This window comes from Castanea sativa, chromosome 11 (genome assembly GCF_040712315.1).
Source record: "Castanea sativa cultivar Marrone di Chiusa Pesio chromosome 11, ASM4071231v1".
In the NCBI taxonomy this organism is placed as follows: Eukaryota; Viridiplantae; Streptophyta; class Magnoliopsida; order Fagales; family Fagaceae; genus Castanea; species Castanea sativa.
This window is the reverse complement of record NC_134023.1, coordinates 52,880,212-52,903,709: the sequence shown is the minus strand read 5'-3', so window position 1 is coordinate 52,903,709 and position 23,498 is coordinate 52,880,212. Positions and strand designations below refer to the sequence as shown.

The 23,498-nt window shown below is 39.1% G+C and overlaps 1 pseudogene; it reads left to right on the top strand.

Moving 5' to 3' along the window:
* The first annotated feature begins 10,266 nt into the window (after positions 1 to 10,266).
* On the top strand, positions 10,267 to 21,798 carry LOC142617778 (UDP-glycosyltransferase 87A2-like; annotated as a pseudogene).
* The last annotated feature ends 1,700 nt before the right edge of the window (positions 21,799 to 23,498 follow it).

Here is a 23,498-nt window from a genome sequence, read left to right as displayed (position 1 = left end):
TTGCGTTGGGTTGTAGTGGCCTTTTCTTTTCTTTTCTTTTTTCTTTTTTTTCTTTTTTTGGTTCTTTTTGCAGCGGCGGCTCTGACTAGCATGTGACAACTAAGACAGGGTAGCTGTGTAGATGACCAATTATCAAATTTTTCATCCTCCTACGTTAGGTAAGCGCAGATATTTTTGAATTTTGAGATAACATCAAACGTTTTTATTCTTCTAAGCTTGCCAAATTTGACCCTCAAACACTGCTGCCTATTTAGTTTACGATCTTAAACTCACATTTTTACATTTTAAATAATTTTACACATATTTTTATATATTTTTTTATCAACATAAATTTCAAAAAACTACTAAAATTTCATCTCAAACTATTCTACTAAACACACCTTATCTGTTTTCATATTTCTTGAAATTTGTATTCTTTTTTCTTCACATGCAGCTTGGTGGTAGCATTCAATGGCTTGCCTACCCTCTTTTTTTATTTTTCTTGTTTATTATCTTAGTAAAAGTTCTCTATATATAGGCATGCTATTGCCTACTTTTTTTTTTTTTTTTTTGGTATTGGGTTGCTTTGGCTTTTTTGTTCTTTTTGTGGCGGCGGCTCTAACTAGCATGTGACAATTTAGGTAGGGCGGCTGACAATTCAGGTAGATGACCAATTACCAAAATTTTCATCATTCCAACCATTGATTGGCGGATGCAGACATTTTTGAATTTTAAGATAAGAGAAAATATTTTTATTCTTCTGAGCTTGCCAAATTTTACTCTTAAATGCTATTTGTTTTCACATTTTTTGTAACCCACAATCTCTGTAACTCATAGTTTGGATGATTCTGCTATGAATGGTTTTCGTATTTGAGGTTGAAATTCTTGAAGTTTTTAGAGGCTTTAGGGCTTGATTTTGGTTGTAGTGTCTTCCAAGATGTCTTGGTGTCTAAAAATGCCTTAGGAAGGTTTCTATTTATATGAGTTTGGAGGTAGATGAGTAACAAGTGGCGGAGTCTAATTGGTGACACATGTCACAGCCTAATTGGAGGAGCTTTAAACTTTTTCTCCAATACACATGGCATCGTTTGATTGGCTGAAATGTCTTACTTTTCAAGATGACATGTGTTAGCAATCGATTGGATTGCTTATGTCATTACTTACAGGCATCGACATGTGGCCTATGTCATTGCTTACAGGCATCGACATGTGGCCTATGTCATTGCTTACGTACACGTGCTGACGTGTGATTGTTTTTTGAATATTTTTTATGCTTTTATTTCAATATCACTTGGCAAATCTATGTTAGTTTTTGAATGGCGATAGTGGAAACTTGTAGCAATACACGGCGCTTTGTAATTGGCTGTACTTTGTGAACTTGGTAATATAATGTGTCAACTTGTAATAGGTTGAGAATTTTTCCTCTCTATAGACATATTATGGCACAAGTGACCCATACCAATTGTAGGTCAATATACTTGTAGAACAAACATATTAACCTTAGAGTAGTTTATGGTTAGCCTAGAGTTAGTCAAGTATTCTCTAGTATATAAACCTTATATTAGGTTCATTGTAACACAAGTGTGCTTAATATATTTTGTAGTTGTCAATGGCTTTCTTATTGTGGACATAGGCCGTTAAGCTGAACTACTTAAACCTTTGTGTGTACTCTTTTTTTTCATGTTTCCGCTCATCATTCAATCATCATACATAATCACACAACAACTTTCACAGATATCAAGAAAATCATGCAGGCAGGCCTTTGCTGTTTGAGCTACATTTTCACGACTCTTCAGAAAATTCAGACACCTCGCGTTCATAATTGACAAGGGAAGAACGGACTGCACGTACATTTTCACGTAGACACCATTATATGCTGGGGTAGGTCCAAAGTCAGATGCGTGTTCTTGGTATAGATCACTATATGTTGGAGTTGATCCAAATTATAACAACTTTTTTTGCTGAAGAGACAAAATTAATAATAACATATATAAGGATAGACAACGACATAACTGAGAAAATAGATATCCAGTACCTTCCAAAAATCCACCTCAAAGCCATCCAGAAAAAAAATAAAATTTTGACTTCTATTAAAAATTTGGGACCTGTGAGAAAAGGAGGAGACATCACTTTGGGTCATAATGCACCAAAATATGGTGATCTAATAGTCGCCAAAGTTAAAAATTATTGTATTTTTCAATATCGATCCTCTGTTCTAATTTTTTTTTTCCATTTTTTATATTTTTCAAATGTAAATTTCACTTTCAAATTCCAATTCTATTCATGATTATTATATACTATATATTCAATTTCTTATATGTTTGGTATTAGGTCTTATTTAATGTCATGCAATTATGTATAATTTAGTTTAGAGAATTAAAGTTAATGATCTCCCGTTGTTTTAATTTGTAAAGTGTGATTTACAAGTATGTTTTTGTTAGCTTTTATTTTGTGTCAAATTTTATTGTATTTTTATTCAATCGTTTCCCTGTATTTTTGTGGGATTTAATGTTAGGGTTGAGAGTGAGAGTTTGGTGAAGAGACACTCAAGACAGTGAAGTTCGCGACTGGTTCACCACTAGCTCCCGAGTGTACAACCTGTGAATGGTCATGTGAGAAGCACATGCTAGAAGCTTAAAGGACTTGTACCAAGTTGCATTTCGCGAGTCACTTCGCAACTCAGGCCTACTCATGAGTGACCAGCGAAACTCTCTGCTTGAAGATTTTTTTGAAATGTGTTTTTCTCATTCATTTGCCAACACCCAAGGCCGAGTGGGATAAGGCCTTTATTGCTTTGGCAAGTGCCAATAGCAAAGCTATTAATGTAATTTTTTGTGGTGTTTCAACTAACGAATTCCACAGGATCTCTCACATGAAGACAACCCAAGAAGCGTGGAAAATTCTTGAGACCACCTATGAGGGAACGAAGAAGGTAAAGGGCACCAAATTGCAAATGCTCACTACTTGATTTGAGGAAGTGAAGATGAGCAAAGATAAGTGGTTCGACTCATTCTATGGTAGGCTTAATGTGATTGTCATTGTCAAGCTTAATCTCGAAGAAAAGATAGAAGATAACAAGGTTGTAAGAAAGGTCCTAATATCTTTGCCCGAAAGCTTCCAAGCCAAAGTCACCGCCATTGATGAGAGCAAATACTTGGATGAGATTAAGATTCAAGAGCTTGTTGGTTCTCTTCAAACCTATGAGGTTGGCTTGCCTTATCACAAGTCTAGCAAATCTCTTGCTCTCAAAACTATAGATGAGAGAGCCGGGGAATTCTCAAATGAGGATGATGTAGAGAAAGAGGTGGCTTAACTTGCAAAGAACTTCCATAAATTTCTGAAGATGAAGAATAATGGGAAGTCGTTTGGCAAAGAAAAATTTTCATCCTTCAAGAATGGCAAGAAAGATCTCAAGAAGAAGGATGCTAACAAGTCATCCCCATCTCAAGGGATTGTCTGCTATGAATGCAATGGTCGTAGGCATTTGAAGAAGGAGTGCCCCAACTACTTGAGAGGGAAGGGTAAGGTGCTAACAACCACCCTTAGTGATTCTGAAAGCTCAAGTTTAGATTCGGAAGATAGTTGTGATGGTGATGGAAATTATTTTGCCTTTATGGCAATTACCTCAATGGCCTCGAAAGAAGAATTAGAAGGATTGAAAGAGGAACTCGATGAGCACACCTATGTTGAAGAAGATGAAGCTACGAATGCTGAGGAAGAACTCCTTGTTGAAGGTGATAAGAAGCTTCAAGTCATGTATGATGCATTCCTTGAGGATTGTGGCAAGCATGTCAAAGTAGAAAAAAGTGCAGTCAAGAAGATGAAGAGAATCAAAGAAGATCATAAAGCCACTCTTGCACAACTTATAGATGCAAAATGTGAAGTCGAGAATTTGAAAGAGGAGCTACTGAATGCTTATTCAAAGATTGGATTTTTTGAGCTTAAGGTGATTCAAGAAAATGCAAAAGTAGAGTGCATCACCACCAAGAAGCTTGACAACGTAATCTCACCTTTTTAGACAAAGCTAGATTGGGTTACACCGGTGAAGGAAGTTCAAGCAATGAACCAAAAAGGGGGATGAAGTTTGTATCAGCAAAGGTTGTGGAGAAGCTCAAGGTTGAGACTCCTATCGTTGAGAAGAAGGCTAATGTGGAAAATTCTAAGGCAAAAGGAAAGTCATTGCCTAAGAATCAAAGGGATCTCAAGTGAAGCATTTTTGCTATCATTGTGGCATTCGTGGGCAAACAAGACCAAATTACTTTAGGCTTCATGCACTCAAAAGAGCCGATCTTCAACGCGCTCAAGAAAATGAAAGAGGAATTCCAAGAGGAAAGCAAGCTAAGGAAGACAATGATGGACAACTCATTGGAGATGTTGTGAAAATGCTTAATAACATCGCATCATGCCTTGCTAACTTTACCCTGAGGTTTGAGCATTATGTTGCACATACCCTTCTTCTAAGGACCTCACCCAAAACACCCGTGCGGTGTGGATGAAAAAGGGTACTCATGCATGATTCTTCTACCATGTCCATGCATTAATACTTCCAATATTTTAAGGATATAGTTTCATGCATCATAGCATGTGCATTCTTCTTGCTATCATGCACCTCTCTAGCATGTTTCTTTGTATTGTTTTGTTTTTAAAAGCTTGTTTGTTTTTTATCTTACTTTATTGCTTTTGTTTTGTGTGTGTAAAAAATCCAAAACCACATAAAAAGTGAAAAATCTAAAACGTTTGATCACTTGTGTTGTGTCATACCATATGTGGAGTTTGGCCTAGTACCTTCATACTAATGGTATAGTGTCTTTATGAGCTTAGCTAGTTATTTATGCACATATTGAATATGAGTGAATTCTAGAAATATAAGTTTGAATGTTGTAAATAGATCTTTAAGCTTGTCATGAATGTCTAGCCAATAGTCTTGATTGATCTTGATATATGCGTTGACTTGCTCTTATATATCTATAAAAAGAGAAAGAACTAAAAAAAGTCTTGCTTTGAGAACTAGTTAGACAAGGAAACGGTGGAGCAAAATGTATTAAAAATGTATGATGCCAAAAGCCAAAGGCTTATCCTTCAAAGAAATATAAAAAATTTCATGACATTGATGATCAAAAAGTATGACAAATGGAAGCCAAATGAAATGCTTTCAATCAAGTAAATACTTTTGCGATGATTCATATGCATTCATTTCTATAAATAAGATAGGTCTCTTGACTTTGTGTTATTTGTGTATGACTTGATTGAATTGATCATTGAAGTTTCATGCTAGACTATGGACTAGCTCATACTTGATACTCACACACAACACATAAGTCTAATATTCAATGAATATCTATTTCATTTGTGTGATTGTACGTTTTTAAATGTAATATGTGTATGCTTAATTGCTCAACCCAAAAATACTTTTGAGTTTTTTATTTGTTTTTGGAAGTGATTTTTGTCACTTTAGTTTTAAAAGATTTTCTTAAAATGCCAAATTTTTGTGTTGAAAATTTTTCAATATCTTCACAAATTCAGGTAGAGAGTTTCGCAACTCATCCGCGAGTTTTGTAGAATTTAATAAAAGCCCACCAGCCTATTAAGCCCATTAAGTGATTAGGGTTTCAAATCTATTTCACATAATATTTAAAGGAAACCCTAAGGTACGTTTTGTTAAGACTTTAGAGGCGCTCTTATGAGATCTATAAGGTACTGTGCCTTCTCCTTTCAAGGTCACTACCTGAAATCATTCTCATACTATCAGTCAATCCAAGATAGAAGAATCTGTGGAGTGAGAGTTACACGTGGTCATGTTAGTAAGTTCTACTTGAGGTAGCTTTAAATTTAGAGTTTAAATCTATTGTAATCTTTCATTCTATCATAGTGGATTCGTTTATCCCAAGTTTTTACCTTAAAACGATTGGTTTCATTGGTTTTCCTAGGTCATCATATAACCCTCTTTTGTACTTTTCCGCACCAAGTAATATGCTTGCACATGTTTAACCTAGATCTCATAATTAACCTTAGTAAATACTTCTCTAATTCATTAGGTTAAACTAATCTGTTTTTGAGGGGTCTAAACAAACGGACTTGGATTGTTAGGATTTCATTCACTAAACCTCTAGACCATATAAAAGTTTTATTTTAAGGACATCATAGACACAAAGACTCTATTTAGAGAACATATACACTCTGTGAGAAACTAATGCATTCTTATGCACCTTAGGGTTTTGTAACCAAGTGCCTCTAGATCTTCAACGTGCTTTGAAGTGAAGAACTTTGCATCCAACAACAATCAATCAGATGTTGGACAGTCTGACATGTACTGGGATCCGTGGATAGAGGAAGAAGTCTCTACAAGATCAAGTCCAATTGTGGATTGAAGTGAAGGTTCAACTGTAGGTTGGTATTTTAGGATAGTTCGGAGTAGTGGTAAGATACCTTATACTTGTAACCACTTGATTCTTGATTAGTGGTTTCTTGGGAGTGGTCACCTAACATTCACCCGGTGGGGTTTTTGACTTTTTGCCTTGCAAGAGGTTTTCTCGATTTATCAACAAATCACCATATCAATTTAATTTCCACTACAATTAGTTTATTTGGTAATTTGTTCATGTCTCTATGATTTGCATGTAATTTGACCTAATTAATCAACTTAAGTAATTGAATTAATTAACTAGAGTCAATCTATAACCCAACAAAGTTGATGGGAGCCTTGAACAATTGAAAGCATGACCAAGCGCTAAAGGCTTTAACTAGCATAAAGATGTTGACTATGAAAAAAATTTAAACCCTTCACTGTTGTAAGAGAGGATTGACAGAATTGTGGGAGAAATGGGTTTGTCTTGTCTTAGATAGAAAATGTAGAAGAGTAAAGTATTGTAGAAGATACAAAGCCTACCAATTGATATTGAAAGAAGGATAAATTTTGGCTCCAAACATGTTTGGAACCTTAGGCTTCAACCTAAAATAAAAAGATGGTATGAGTCCTTATCATTTGAAATGTATACGATTTACTTGATCGCTTGATAGGTATACATATCATCTTATTATTGTGCATTGATGCCTATGTGGGTCCTTTTGGGAAGTGTTGGGCTGGGCCGCCTGCCGCTACAATAGGCCCAAAGATTTCTAGATCGAGGAGTTGGGACCGGCCCAAGAGCAATCCTTCTTGGTCCGGCTTGTGCGCAAACAATGCCCCTATTAATCAGGCTTTACTCACATGCCTATGGCAGGCAGGACTGTTACGTTAACTACGACAGACATATATAATAAAGATAATAATAATAAATTCCTTTATGATTCAGTCGGAAGCAAAGTAATGGGCTTTAACAAGGGACACCCGTTTTATGTATACAACAACAATAAAAATAGATATCGAAATGAATAAAAGTGAACTCAAAGGAAATGAATGTCAGTTTGCTGCATCAAGTTGTGTTGCCAAGCCTGAGTCAAGAAGGGGAATCACCTCTTCAATGCGACTAACCTCTCCGTAGGAGAAATTAACTGCTTTGAAGGGGCGAACCTGAATGACTGGTGTTTAAAGAGTTCTTTTTCCATTACCAGAGAGCATGGGTTGGAGAGGGAGAGGGAGATTGGCTCATTCGTTGCATGCCTACCACTTTGTTCTCTCTGTTTTCTTTTACTTCTTCCCTCTATTCCCTAATTCTTTCCTTTCTCTCTTTTCATTTTTTACTCTCTTTTTATTTTCTCTGGTTCTCTGTCTTTTCTTCTCGTTTTCTTACTCTCACTGTTCTTGTGATTCTAGCGATTATAACCTAGAGATTGTTGTCCCCCCTTGCCGCGCACAGCAAAGGTCCCTTATATAGGGCCAGCCGTGATAGGTTTTCTCCATTTTGGCCCTTAACCATTTTTGTTTGGTGTGGGTGTTCTTGCCAACCATTACTGACTGGTCAGTCACCCAGCCAGCGCCACTTACCTACACTAGCCATGCCATTTTGCTTCACTAGACAAAGAAAGGCCCTTTTGTTTGCTTGCTCACCGTGGCACTCTTGCCTGCCACAGTGTAAGTACTCTCCTTCTCTCCGTCCCTCATGACATGCACCTAGTGGTTCCAACTCAGTTTTGCCTCTTTTGGGTGGTATGTCATCCCAGTAGGACATTGCCTCCAAAAGGACTTGAGTAGGAAACACGAGAATGGGTTTTTTCCCCTCCCCAAGGCTAGACCATACCCCTTTACCTCTGACCCATGACCTCACCCTTTTCCTATATTGGCTAGGTACAGGCTGGTGGTGCCTAGGCCTTGCGCGTGCCTTGCCTTATGCTCATCCAAGTTCTGCCCGCTGCTTATGTGTTTGCTGCGGTCTAAAAGTCAACTTGCTCTGTCTGCCGTTCATCCTTGGCTGCTTATGGCGTGGGTTGCTTTCCTTGGCTTTACATTTATGGTTTGCTTTTCTCAGGGGCCGGGCCTTGCCCGATCGTGAGCTGTCCCTATGCTTCCAGCCCTTATTACTTGTTTTCTGCCGCATTATTCTACTATGTCTGCCGTGAAGTTTGCCTGACCCAAGTCTACTGGGTCTCTCCAGGCTTTTCTATTCATTCTTTCTTTGAAGGCCCAATAAACTCATTGGGCCCTTTACCATCTGCAGGCTCCCTTGTCCCACCTTCTTTCCTTAGGGCATCCTTGGCCCATTTACTTTCTTAGGGCATTTTTGGCCCTTTCCAATTCTATGTTTCCCATGGAGCCTTTACTAACTCCTTGGGCTTCCTTGGCTCAAGTATTTCTTACATTTTCCTTGGGGCTTATGTGTTCTCCATTGCCCCTTACTTTCTTTACTTACATTGCTTCAGGCCTGCTGAGACAGCCGTGGCCCATTCTAACTTTTCTACATCTATACAGCCCATGAGTTTGTTATTTCTTTCTTCCGGACCCTTTTAGGCCCACTTACTCCTTTAGGGTCCATTTATTTGCTTTAAAGACCCATTATCCATTATTTCTGCCACTTAGCTTAATGGCATTTCCATACCACTCTCTTCTGCCCATGACTTTGGGTCTTTCCTCCTGCTGGGCTTTCACAAAAAATGAGCATCTACAATGCCTAAGCCTCCAAATACATTCAGAGCTAAACTTTATTCTTGAAAGATTTTTTTTTTTTTTTTTAAGAAGAAATATCCAATTGATTTATGGAAACTCATGTACTATATAAGACACATAACCATCAAAAGCTTTTGTTTTTTGTCTCACTTAATAAATAAATAACTTTTAGTTTTTTTTTTAATTTAAAAAAATAGTTTTTACTTTTTCTCACACATTTAGCATAAAATCTATCAGCAACTATATGTTTGAAAGACACTATGCAAATAAATTACTGAAAATTATAAGATACCCAAATGAATATTATATTAACATATTAGTTTGTAATTTCTAATTGTTTGTGAGAATAAACCCAAATAATCAAATATTTTATAATATTTATTTATTTAATTTTAATATTTTATTCCTTTATATTTAACATTAACTGAGTTTATAAATGGATTTTTGAACTTCTTGTATATTACCATAATAAATTTTTTTTTAGGTTTGATGCTTTGACTAATTTATTTGTTTTTAAATTAATTATAACAGTAAATACATTTTGGCCTTTAGTTGAATCTCAAATTGTTCTTAAATCTTAGTGATTTCAATAGGAACATGTAATGTTCAAAGTAATCCCTCTTTCCTCAACTATCCAATTATCCAAAAAATCAAAATTATAGTAGAGGCAATGTCGTCATTTGGGTGATATTATATATATATATATATATATGTGTGTGTGTGTGTGTCACATATGTATTGGAATCTTAATATATTCCCTTGCCAAAGTTACTAGTATCTCACATTATCAGAAGATCTTGAAGAAAGAAGCACAAATCATCAGTTCTGCTCCAAGTTTAAGGCTGTGCACGTGCTACACGCGTGCAATTAAGTACTTGTCGGATAGATAAGAGTCTTCTTTGGCTTGCTCAGTATACTAGAGAAATAAATGTTAATAACGTAACATTTTACACAATATATGTTACAATTTTATCATATAATGAGTTATAAATGGTGAAAAAAAAAAAAAGTCTACATCTTCACTAATTACAACTTACCACATAGCAAGTTGTGACAAAAATATTAAAATCTAATTTATTAAGTATTTACTGTTGGGTCCGTAAAAACAGAGCCTTGATGTATATTCAATTCATTGAATAAGATGACCAAGTTTTATTTAGTTCTGTAGTTTTTCACATACACATCACTACATATAATTTATTCTCTCTCACGTCAGTCCATCTTGCTCGGACTACTTTGTAGTAGTTTCGTTTGTATTATCTTTCCTCAATCTCATCAGTTTCCACCAAAATGGATCCTGCAAAAACAGAGCAGCCTGAGCCAACCGTCTGCCATGTGGTGGCTATGCCGTATCCCGGTCGCAGCCACATCAACGCTATGATGAATCTGTGCAAGCTTATGGCTTCAAAAACCGCCGATATTCTCATCGGCTTCGTCGTCACCGAAGAGTGGCTCGGATTCATCAGCTCAGAGCCAAAGCCACCAGCTAAGATACACTTCGCCACCGTACCCAATTGCATACCTTCCGAGGTGGGTCGTGGGAAAGATTTTCCGGGCTTTGTGAAAGCCGTGAATACGAAGATGGAAGTGCACTTTGAGGAGCTCCTGGACCGCCTTCAGCCGCCGGTGAAAGCCATCGTGGCTGATACTCATGTATTTTGGGCTATCGGCTTGGGGAACCGAAGGAATATTCCGGTGGCCTCACTTTATCCTATGCCGGCGATGGTGTTCTCAGTGTTGCATCATTTTGAACTGCTCGTGCAGAACCAACATTTCCCGGTTGATTTGTCAGGTGAGTCAAAACCATATCCTTAGGTTATCTATATTATCTTATATTATAGTATATCGTGAGACTTGGTTTGTAATTTATCCCTTAAAAGGCATAAACTAAAAAATAAGGTTCCCTTTTGTTGAAGAATTGGAAGTATAGAAAAATTTTAATTTTGTTTTCTTTTTGTTTGGTTGAGAGTGGAAAAGTAGGAGGATAGAAAAAATATGTTTGTATAAATTTACTCATATATCTTTATTAAAAAATAATGTCTAATTAAAACAAAAAAAGTGACAAAAAACCCAAAAAAAAAAAGCTATAACCTAAATTTATTATAAAAAAAACCACATCTAAAAAAAAAAAAACAGAACAAAATAAAAAAACACAAAAAAAAAAACGAAAACATACACGGGATGCCTGCGAAGTAAATCAAAAGAAAAAAACCAAGTAAAGAAGTAATGTTCATAAAAAAAAAATTAAAAAAAAAAAGGTGGCAACCTAGAACAAGGAAAAAATAAATAAATAAATGTAAGCTCATGTACAAGTCCATATAGCCATTTTCATCCATTAAGCAGCTCTATTTTTTCCCATTAGTTTTATCTCTATTTTGGAGAGAAAATTTTTTGGCAAGCTAGAGGAGAAAACACAGACCCACCATTTATTTTCTTACCTCTCCATCCAACCAAACACATTTCAAAAAAATTTCTTTCCTTTTTTTTTTTTTTCTTCAAAGACAAACACACTCTAAACGTGCATGAAAAACTTTTGGACTCACGTGCTCTGTTAATATTTTGGGACAGATGCATAAGAAAACTTAGAAAAGTGACTTTATATAGAAAAGAGAAAAAAAAAAAAAAAGTAAATAATTTTCTTGTCAGCTAATTTTTTTTCTTAATTTTTAATAAAAATAATACCCAATCATCTCTAAAATGATCCATTAATAAATACTTCAAAGACACTTGTTAACTAAACCCAATAATAAACTAAGAAAGACCTATTAAAGGTATCTTTTAGCCAAAAATGCAATTTACATTTGTTGATTTTATTTTAAAATAATTTTCGTTCTAAAAGTTTGTTGGTTACTTTAGTATGGTAATTTTATCAAAAAATGATTTTAATCCTCTAAATTTGAAAGTGATGATTTTAATTTGATAACTTTGCCCAAAAATTATTTTATTTAGTAATAATTTAATGTCTAGACTAAAGTGACAAACTTCAAATTAAATGACAAACGATTTTCAAGCAAAGTTACCGAGCTAAAATGACTAACTTCAAACTTCAAGAAATAAAATAATTCTTAGGTAGAGTTAATGGGCCTAAATTGCATTATTATTTTAACATAAATTACATTTAAAAAAAATTGATTATGGATATATATATATATATATATATATATATATATATAAATTAGAGAGAGTTTCAACTTATGGGATTCGCTCTTGATGATAATAGAGCTTTTTATCATCAAAACAAGACATAAATCAGTTTTTGGTATAGGTGAAAATTGAATTCTAAATCTCTTATTCAACCTCAGAGACTTTATCAGTTGAGTTAACTGAAACTTACTATGTATATCTATATTTCAAATTAACTAACTATTAAGGTGGTCATCAAATCAAAGTCCAAACAGTCAACCAATATGGTACATGACCCACAAACTGCTTTTTTTTGCTATCAAAGTTTTGTATAGTTGCAATGTTAGATATTCCACATCACGGGAAGTGATTATCAAAAAAAATATCTTCTACTCATGCGTTAAAAGATCGACCCAAAAAAATGCTACTAAAGAAGCTAAAGCTTCGCATTATATCCCTTTTTTTTTGGCTTCATGTTCTAAGGCAGTTTCTAGTATTTAGGCTTTTCACTTATATTACTTTCTATATGTGTTTTATTAAGAACGGGGTGATGAGCTTGTGGACTACATCCCTGGAGTTTCTACTATCCGTATTGCTGATCTTCCCACCTTTACGTATGGAGATGGTAGACTAGTCTTGCCTGGAGTCCTGGAAGGTATTTCAAGCGTGTCCAAGAGAGCGCAGTATCTTCTATTCACCACCTTTCACGAACTTGAAGCTGAAGCCATTGACGCTATAAAAGCCAACTTACCTATCCCTGTCTACCCTATTGGACCTGCCATACCTTACTTAGAACTTGAAGAAAAGAATGCTTCTATAGCTAATTCTATCAATGGTGTCAACTATCTCCAGTGGCTTGATTCTCAATGATGATGCCGAAAAAATCACCAATAAGTTGTAAGCACTCTCCAACTCGAGTCAACACCTGCAAAGAGAAAACAAAGAGACCTTAACAGAGAGCACCGGTGTGGTGCCGGCCAAAAACCCTCCGAAAGTCAAGTTAGTATTTCTTCGCAACCCTAGAGTGTCAGAGTTGAGTCAATTGTGCGTACCTTGATATCTAGGGTTTCTGGGGTATTTATATTGGCGTAGATTTGCCTTTCCTTTTAGGATACAACATCCTTCTTGAGTTCTTTTCCATATAGGAGTCTTCTCAAGCGTGTGGTGCAAGAAATTTAAGTATACACGCTTGCGTGGAGATAAAGCAAAAGTTGACTCAAATATATCAGGTGACATACAACCTAGAATCTACAACTAATGCATATATGACGGATACTCAATAAAATCCAACCGTCCTATTCCTCTCCGTCTCTTCAAGTTCAATGGAGATATCCGTCTACTATTTTTATCCCCTTCAGTTGCCCCTTTCAGGCCTTGGATCCGTCTTTGAAACCTGACGGATTCATGGAATGACTTATAAAACAATATATTGAGATAGGACGGTATTAGCGTACCATGATGAAGGACACGTGGCCTGTATTTCTGGCGAAGGACACGTGGTCCTTATGGATTGGTTGTTTCCCAAAAACAAGGCGTCGCTTTGTATTCCGTGCCCTTCGCTCTATAAAAGCCTGCCATTTCTCCCTTCATTTTCTCTTCCTATCGAAAATTTGAGAGCAGAGCGCCACCGTCATTACTACCGTGAATTCTTGTCGTCCAACTAATCTTTCCGTCGTCTCGCATCGGAAGCCATCTCGATCCGGTATGTGCTCCAAACCCTTCTCCCGTCTTTTTCTTTATTTTATTGTTAATTTATGCACTTCAGACCCGTCAGCGTCTTAGGTTATACCGTCATAAATGTAGGTTATGTCTAGTGCGTCAAGTAATCAGTCGTTTGTCCGCGACGGGGCGGGCTACGATGAAAGATTCTCGTCAGGTCCAAGAGAACCTGACACTTCAAGTGAAGAAAGCAATCCGTCCAGTACCTCTTCTTCCCTAGATGAAGGTCTGGAGACAAATAGTTCAGAGTCGTCAAGTAGTGACCTAGACGGTGTGGATCCCCCCGTTCAATCTACGATTGGACCGGACGGTCTCAGAGAGTTCGTCATGCTACGCCTCTGGACGGTAAACGATTTTAGGTCCACAATCACCGAATCCCACCTCCGAACACTTAGGACCAAGTATCAAATACCAGATAACATCCGTCTACGTCTTCCCGAAAAATCTGAAAAATGTTACTACGGGGGGGTCGACGGTGTTGGGATCTATGAGCAAGCCTTAAAGGCGGGGCTCAGATTTCCTTTAAGTTCTCTCCACCCTCATCTTCTTCAGTACCTTGGCCTATCCGTCACCCAAATCTCCCCAAACGCCTGGAGAGTATTCATTAGGGTAGAAGTTTTGTATGGGGCAATGTCTGACGGTGCTCGAAGGTTGACGGTGGAAGAATTCTTCCACTGTTATCGTCCAACAGAGATCGTCAAGTCAAAGGGGATGTACAGTTTTGTTGCTAGAAGCCCATTGTTGAGGCTCGTCAGTGATACACCGGACTCAAATAGAGACTGGAAGAGTCGTTATTTCTTTTTGGAAGGGGATGAATGGATGTGTCATCCGGGGGATAGAACTTACATGCCCGTCGACACTATATGGGGCATAATGCCTCCGTCGGGTATGCCATTGCTTTAGTTTCCGTCCAGTTGATCTTTGAACGTTGGTTTATTCTTTAAGGTCTAACCGTCTTCTGTTGCAGCTCGGGACCGTCCACAAGTTGACTTAGAGCAGTGGAGTTTTCTGGAGAAAAGTTTTAACAAGACGAAACTACAAGAGAGGACGTGGGCTCAACTCGTCACCCTCGATACTCTACACTGGTATTGTGACGGACCCGAACCTTCATCCACCGCCAGTCGTTACGATAACAGAGTTCGAAAACGTAAGTTCATCGTAACTCTATCCGTCTTCTTTAAGTGAGTATTTTTACCCTTGCCTTTCACATCCGTCTTTGATTTACAGAGATGGATGCCGCCAAGAGGAGAGCCTTCATTAAACAACAGGCAGCAAAGAAAAAGCAGGAGGTGGGTCAAACAAAGGGGACGGCTCCACCTGTACCGTCAAAACGAAATCAACAAGAAAAAGCGGACCGTACTCTAAAGAAGCAAAAGACCACGCCAGAGCCCGTCGTGGCATTGGAAGCCGAGAAAACGCCCGTCAAGCATGGAAAGGGCAAAGGCTTGATGAAGGGTCCAGTACCCATTGGGGAGAAACCACCCGTTCTCTTTCGGGAAGATTCAAGTTATGCCCTTGAAAAGCTATCGTCTATCCTGATGGCTGATGATTACGAGGACCTCGGCAACCATGCAACGGAGGCGATGGGAGAGACGGGCCTCTTCACCATTGCACAGGTAATTTTAAATTCGTCTTCTAGTTCTGTTAAGTTCTTTTTCACCCGTCATTAACATCGCGTTTGTATTTTGTTCCCAGGCCATGCTGATGATGAAAGGGTTATTTGGCCGTTGTCTTAATCATGAGACGACCATGGACCGTCTGAGGAAGAAGAACAAGACGATGGAGGATGAGCTTCACGACCTGAAGACCCATAAGATCAACATGGACAGAAAGCTCAAATGCTCAGAGCAGGTCAAGGGTGAGGTTGAAAAGGAGAATGAGCAATTGCGCAAAATTTTGAAGGACAAAGAGAAGGAACTGACGGACACAAAGGCTAAACTCCATAATGCAAAAGAGATAGCTGTCCAGGAATATCGCGACTCCGACCTCCTTCTGACAGAGCTTGGGAGCTCCTTTGCTGACGGATTCGACGACGCCATCCGTCAGGTGAAGTCGTCGTATCCTAATCTGGATGTATCCCACATCTCAATTGAAGCTCAGGGGCAAACAATTGCACAATCCGTCCGTTCAGAAAGCACAGACGAAGTGTTTGCCGTCACCGCTCCAGCTGACGAAGGTCAAGCTCTTCCTCCAAGTCAACCAAATGACGGTCAGATGATTGAGAACTCCTCGCCGAAGAATGAGTAGTAATACTTTTTTTTTCTTTTTTTTTTTGTAAAAATCCTTGCCGTTGTAAGCAAACTGGTTGAATCGTCGTTTGTAATCATACTATTTAACTTATCGAATCTTTTAATGCCTATTTGCTTGTTTATTATCTGTCGTACATTAAATGCACGTTTATCCCGTTTAAATAATCCCGTCTACTGTGAGGGACTTTGGATGTCTGTCCTTTATTTGGGCGGGATTTTCATGATTTTTTTAGACTCGTCCACTTTGTGGATCTTGGATAATTCGTTCCCTTTTGTGGACTTGGTTGGACATCACCTTTTAGGATGGTCCGTCCACTTTGTGAACTTTGTAGAATTTTCATCCTTTGGATGATCCGTCCACTTTGTGGACTAGAATTATCATCCACAAAGGGCATATGGCCAGACGAACTACCAAGTGTTCTATGGGCGTACAGGACAACGGTAAGAACGCCAACAGGAGAAACACCGTTTCGATTGGCATATGGTACTGAGGCCCTCATACCGGCAGAAGTGGGACTAACGAGCTACCGCGTGGAAAGCTATGACGAGAGCAAGAATAATGAAGCATTACGTCTAGAACTTGACCTTGTAGATGAGGTCAGGGCAGCAGTAGCACAATTGACTCAACTCTGGCACTCTAGGGTTGCGAAGAAATACTAACTTGACCTTCGGAGGGTTTTTGGTCGGCACCACACCGGTGCTCTCTGTTAAGGTCTCTTTGTTTTCTCTTTGCAGGTGTTGACTCGAGTTGGAGAGTGCTTGCAACTTATTGGTGATTTTTTCGATATCATCAGTTGGCGCCGTCTGTGGGAAATCGAGGGTGTAGGGAAGACTATTTAGCCTTTGCTCTATTCCTAAGACAAAAAGTTGCATGGTACTCACCAGATCGATGGCGACAATCAACAATCAAGGCGAAGAACCGCATGCTATAGCGCTAGAAAGGCAAGTCCAAACGCTTGCTGCGGTTGTTGAGCGCTTCACTAAACAGAATCATGATTTAGAAGAGCAACTGCGACAAAGAAATGCACATCAAAGTGCACCAGAGGAAGACCAGGAAGTCGCGAGCCCGGAAGGGAGGAACGCTGTCGGGCCTGAAGGTAGCACTGCACCGACTAGACCAGATCAGCCGGAGACAAACCCGCCGTCCGTCTCGGACTCCCTACCACCTCACATCGCAGCTGAGATGCAGCAGATGAGGAAACGTATGGACGTGATGATGAGTGCCTTGAGGGGACGAATATCTAGCGACTTGGACGACCTAGTCCACAGAACAGATTCGCCATTCACAACGCCCGTGACTTCGTGCCCCCTTCCTCCAAAATTTCACATGCCAAACATCGAGAACTATGACGGATCCAAAGGATGAAAATTCTACGAGCCCACAAAGTGGACGGATCATCCAAAGGATGAAAATTCTACGAGCCCACAAAGTGGACGGATCATCCAAAGGATGAAAATTTTGCGAGTCCACAAAGTGGACGGATCATCCAAAGGATGAAAATTCTACAAAGTTCACAAAGTGGACAGATCATCCAAAGGATGAAAATTCTGGGAGTCCACAAAGTGGACGTATCATCCAAAGGATGAAAATTCTACAAAGTTCACAAAGTGGACGGACCATCCTAAAAGGTGATGTCCAACCAAGTCCACAAAAGGGAACAAATTATCCAAGATCCACAAAGTGGACGGGTCTCAAAAAAACATGAAAATCCCGCCCGAATAAAGGACGGACATCCAAAGTCCCTCACAGTAGACGGGATTATTTAAACGGGATAAACGTGCATTTAATGTACGACGGATAATAAACGAGCAAATAAGCATTAAAAGATTCGATAAGTTAAATAGTATGATTATAAACGACGGTTCAACCAGTTTGCTTACAACGGCAAGAATTTTTACCAAAAAAAAAAAAAAGTATTACTACTTATTCTTCGGCGAGGAGTTCTCAATCATCTGACCGTCATTTGGTTGACTTGGAGGAAGAGCTTGACCTTCGTCAACTGGAGCGGCGACGGCAAACACTTCATCCGTGCTTTCTGAACGGACGGATTGTGCAAGTGTTTGCCCCTGAGCTTCAATTGAGATGTGGAATACATCTAGATCAGGATACGACGATTTCACCTGACGGATGGCGTCGTCGAATCCGTCAGCAAAGGAGCTCCCAAGCTCTGTCAGAAGGAGGTCGGAGTCGCGATATTCCTGGACGGCTATCTCCTTTGCATTATGGAGTTTAGCCTTTGTGTCCTTTAGTTCCTTCTCCTTGTCCTTCAAAATTTTGCGCAATTGCTCATTCTCCTTTTCAACCTCACCCCTGACCTGCTCCGAGCATTTGAGCTTTCTGTCCATGTTGATTTTATGGGTCTTCAGGTCGTGAAGCTCATCCTCCATCGTCTTGTTCTTCTTCCTTAGACGGTCCATGGTCATCTCGTGATTGAGACAACGGCTAAATAACCCTTTCATCATCAGCATGGCCTGGGCACAAAATACAAACGCGATGTTAATGACGGGTGAAAAAGAACTTAACAGAACTAGAAGACGAATTTAAAATTACCTATGCAATGGTGAAGAGGCTCGTCTCTCCCATCGCCTCCCTCGCATGGTTGCCGAGGTCCTCGTAATCATCAGCCGTCAGGATAGACGATAGCTTTTCAAGGGCATAACTTGAATCTTCCCGAAAGAGAACAGGTGGTTTCTCCCCAATGGGTACTGGACCCTTCATCAAGCCTTTGCCCTTTCCATGCTTGACGGGTGTTTTCTCGGCTTCCAATGCCACGACGGGCTCTGGCGTGGTCTTTTGCTTCTTTGGAGGACGGTCCGCTTTTTCTTGTTGATTTCGTTTTGACGGTACAGGTGGAGCCATCCCCCTTGTTTGACCCACCTCCTGCTTTTTCTTTGCTGCCTGTTGTTTAATGAAGCCTCTCCTCTTAGCAGCATCCATCTCTGTAAATCAAAGACGGATGTGAAAGGCAAGGGTAAAAATACTCACTTAAAGAAGACGGATAGAGTTACGATGAACTTACGTTTTCGAACGCTGTTATCGTAACGACGGGCGGTGGATTAAGGTTCGGGTCCGTCACAATACCAGTGTAGAGTATCGAGGGTGACGAGTTGAGCCCACGTCCTCTCTTGCAGTTTCCTCTTGTTAAAAATTTTCTCCAGAAAACTCCACTGCTCTAAGTCAACTTGTGGACGGTCCCGAGCTGCAACAAAAGATGGTTAGACCTTAAAGAATAAACCAACGTTCAAAGATCAACTGGACGGAAACTAAAGCAATGGCATACCCGACGGAGGCATTATGCCCCATGTAGTGTCGACGGGCATGTAAGTTCTATCCCCTAGATGACACATCCATTCGTCCCCTTCCAAAAAGAAATAACGACTCTTCCAGTCTCTATTTGAATCCGATGTATCAATGACGAGCCTCAACAATGGGCTTCTAGCAACAAAACTGTACATCCCCTTTGACTTGACGATCTCTGTTGGACGATAACAGTGGAAGAATTCTTCCACCGTCAACCTTCGAGCACCGTCAGACATTGCCCCATACAAAACTTCTACCCCAATGAATACTCTCCAGGCGTTTGGGGAGATTTTGGTGATGGATAGGCCAAGGTACTGAAGAAGATGAAGGTGGAGAGAACTTAAAGGAAATCTGAGCCCCGCCTTTAAGGCTTGCTCATAGATCCCAACACCGTCGACCCCCCTGTAGTAACATTTTTCAGATTTTTCGGGAAGACGTAGACGGATGTTATCTGGTATTTGATACTTGGTCCTAAGTGTTCGGAGGTGGGATTCGGTGATTGTGGACCTAAAATCGTTTACCGTCCAGAGGGGTAGCATGACGAACTCTCTGAGACCGTCCAGTCCAATCGTAGATTGAACGGGGGGATCCACACCGTCTAGGTCACTACTTGACGACTCTGAACTATCTGTCTCCAGACCTTCATCTAGGGAAGAAGAGGTACTGGACGGATTCCTTTCTTCACTTGAAGTGTCAGGTTCTCTTGGACCTGACAGGTATCTTTCATCGTAGCCCGCCCCGTCGCAGACAAACGACTGATTACTTGACACACTAAACATAACCTACATTTATGAAGGTATAACCTAAGAGGCTGACGGGTCTGAAGTGCATAAATTAATAATAAAATAAAGAAAAAGACGGGAGAAGGGTTTGGAGCACATACCGGATTGAGATGGCTTTTGATGCGAGACGACGGAAAGATTAGCTGGACGACAAGAATTCATGGTAGTAATGACGGTGGCGCTCTGCTCTCAAATTTTCAATAGGAAGAGAAAATGAAGGGAGAAATGGTAGGCTTTTATAGAGCGAAGGGCGCGGAATACGAAGCGACGCCTTGTTTTTGGGAAACAGCCAATCCATAAGGACCACGTGTCCTTCGCCAGAAATACAAGCCACGTGTCCTCCGTCATGGTACGCTAATACCATCCTATCTCAATATGTTGCTTTATAAGTCATTCCATGAATCCGTCAGGTTTCAAAGACGGATCCAAGGACTGAAGGGGGCAATTGAAGGGGATAAAAATAGTAGACGGATATCTCCATTGAACTTGAAGGGACGGAGAGGAATAGGACGGTTGGATTTTATTGAGTATCCGTCATATATGCATTAGTTGTAGATTCTAGGTTGTATGTCACCTGATATATTTGAGTCAACTTTTGCTTTATCTCCACGCAAGCATGTACACTTAAATTTCTTGCACCACGCGCTTGAGAAGACTCCTATATGGAAAAGAACTCAAGAAGGAAGTTGTATCCTAAAAGGAAAGGAAAATCTACGCCAATATAAATACCCCAGAAACCCTAGATATCAAGGTACGCACAATTGACTCAACTCTGGCACTCTAGGGTTGCGAAGAAATACTAACTTGACCTTCGAAGGGTTTTTGGCCGGCACCACACCGGTGCTCTCTGTTAAGGTCTCTTTGTTTTCTCTTTGCAGGTGTTGACTCGAGTTGGAGAGTGCTTGCAACTTATTGGTGATTTTTTCGGCATCATCACTCAACCTCCATGTTCAGTGTTGTACATCTCAATGGGAAGTTTTTCTTTCGGTTTCAAATGCCCAAATGGATGAAATTATTGGTGGTATAAGGGACAGTGGTGTTCGGAGCTTGTGGGTGTCACGTGGAGAAACTGGTTGGTTCAATGATTGTAGTGGTGATATGAGCCTAGTGGTGCCTTGGTGTAACCAATTGAAGGTGTTGTGCCACTCCTCAATAGGAGGGTTTTGGACACATTGTGGCTGGAATTCCACTCTTGAGGCTGTTTTCGCTGGTGTACCAATGCTTACTTATCCTATATTTTGGGATCAAGACCCAATCAGTAAACACATCGTGGAGGATTGGAAGATTGGATGGAAGGTTAAGAAAGATGTTGGAGTTCTGACAAGACGTGAAATTTCAGAGCTTGTGAAAAGGTTTGTGGATAACAAAAGCGATGAGATGAATGCGATGAGGCAAAGAGCAAAAGAACTTCAGAAGTCAAGTCGACGAGCAATTGCAAAAGGTGGGTCATCTGATGCAAATCTTGATGTTTTTATTAGAAATATTTCAGAAGGCCATGGTCATTAAGCAAATTCTATTGTATTGTGTTCATTAATCAGTTGATTTGTAGGAGTTGACTGTAATTTCATTTAAGATCGTGCAGTTTCAGACACTTTATTGTTCAACAATTTCCTATAAAATAAAATTGAAGCTGTCACCCAAGATGCACTCTCACTTACAAAAAGGACTCCCATTGTCCAACAGAATGAGGTTGAGAGTTCAAATGTCTCTTTTTACAACATAGAATTTCCAATCAAATATATTATTACAAATTAAAGGTAGGAAATATGATCCATGATGAGGATGCCTGCCAATGAGAGTTACTATTTGGATCTACATATGGCAACAAGATCAATTTCGCATCTCCTTCAAAGATAACCCTAGAGAAGCCCATCTTAATTCCATTATCTATGGCAAAAAGCTTGCCATTGCCTCTTCCCAGACTGAATTATCTTCGTATGTGATTTGTGCCCAAATAGGGGAGGCACTGTCATCTGCTTTTCTACAGATTGAAGCCAAATATGTATGTTAAAGACATATTTTATGTAACTGGCTAATTTTTTGACAAAATGCACTTTATTTGTAATTGGGTAGATCTAGGATTGGTTTAGTACTTCAAGAAACAAGAGTTCAAGTCAAGTGTTAAAGTCATGAAGATCTGACCAAAAAACAAGTGAAGAAAGAGTTATTTACTAAAACTCGGCAGAAGTCTCGACAGAATTTTTTCTATCGAGATTTAATGTTAAAGCTCGATACAAGTTGATCTGTCAAGACTTACGGAATCAGAATTTTCAAATATGATTTCGGCCCAAGCTGATGTGTATGTGTTAGGTTTATTTTCTCACAATCCTAGACATATATAAGGCTTATTTTAAAGGTCATCACACATGCATTGAGTAACCTATTGCCTTATTTTCTCTGAAAGAAGCTACTGTGTTTTTACGCCAAAGGGTTTTGTAACCAAGAGCTTCTTGATCTTCATTGTGCATGAAGTGAAGAAATTTGCAACCAACAACCTTCTTCAAGTTGCTGGAGTTAGTCGCGTACTAGCATTCGTGCATTAAATGGAAAGAGTATTACTACAAGATCAAGTCCAATTGGGTATTGAAGTGAAGATTCAATTGTAGGTTGGTAATTTGGGATAGGCCAAGGGTAGTTGGTAAGATTCCTTTTATTTGTAATCGTTTGATTATTGATTAGTCTATTCTTAAAAGTGATGACCTTAAAATCATCCGGTGAGGTTTTTGCTTTAGTGGTTTTCCCCATTCATAAACAAATCATCGTGTCAAATATAATTTTCGCTGCATTTAGTTTAGTTAGTGATTTTTTTTGTTCTACCACGCCATTGCATGTAATTAAACCTAATTAATTAACTTTGGTAATTAATTAATTTGCAATAGGTCAATACATTTTTGCCCTATCAAGTGGTATCAGCACAGACACACTCTGATTAGGTTTTAATCATTGTTGTATGATCCATTAACCCCTATTATCATGGATAAAGGACAGTCTTTAATTATTCCACCTTTATTTGATGACACTAACTGTGCATACTAGAAAGTACGCAAGAGAGCTTTCTTGCAGTCTTTAAACGAGAAAGTGTGGCAAGCTGTGAAGATTAGTTGATCTAAGCCAAAAAAAATGTCGGCTAATTGGGATGATGCAAAGATCAAAGCAGCAAACTTCAACAACAGAGCATGGAAAGCCATTTTCAGTGTAGTCACGAATGAGAAATTTAAGAAAATATCCTCGACTGAAACTGCAAAGAAAGAATGGACTATTCTCCAAACGACCTATGAAGGAACTAAGGCCATTAAAAATGAGAT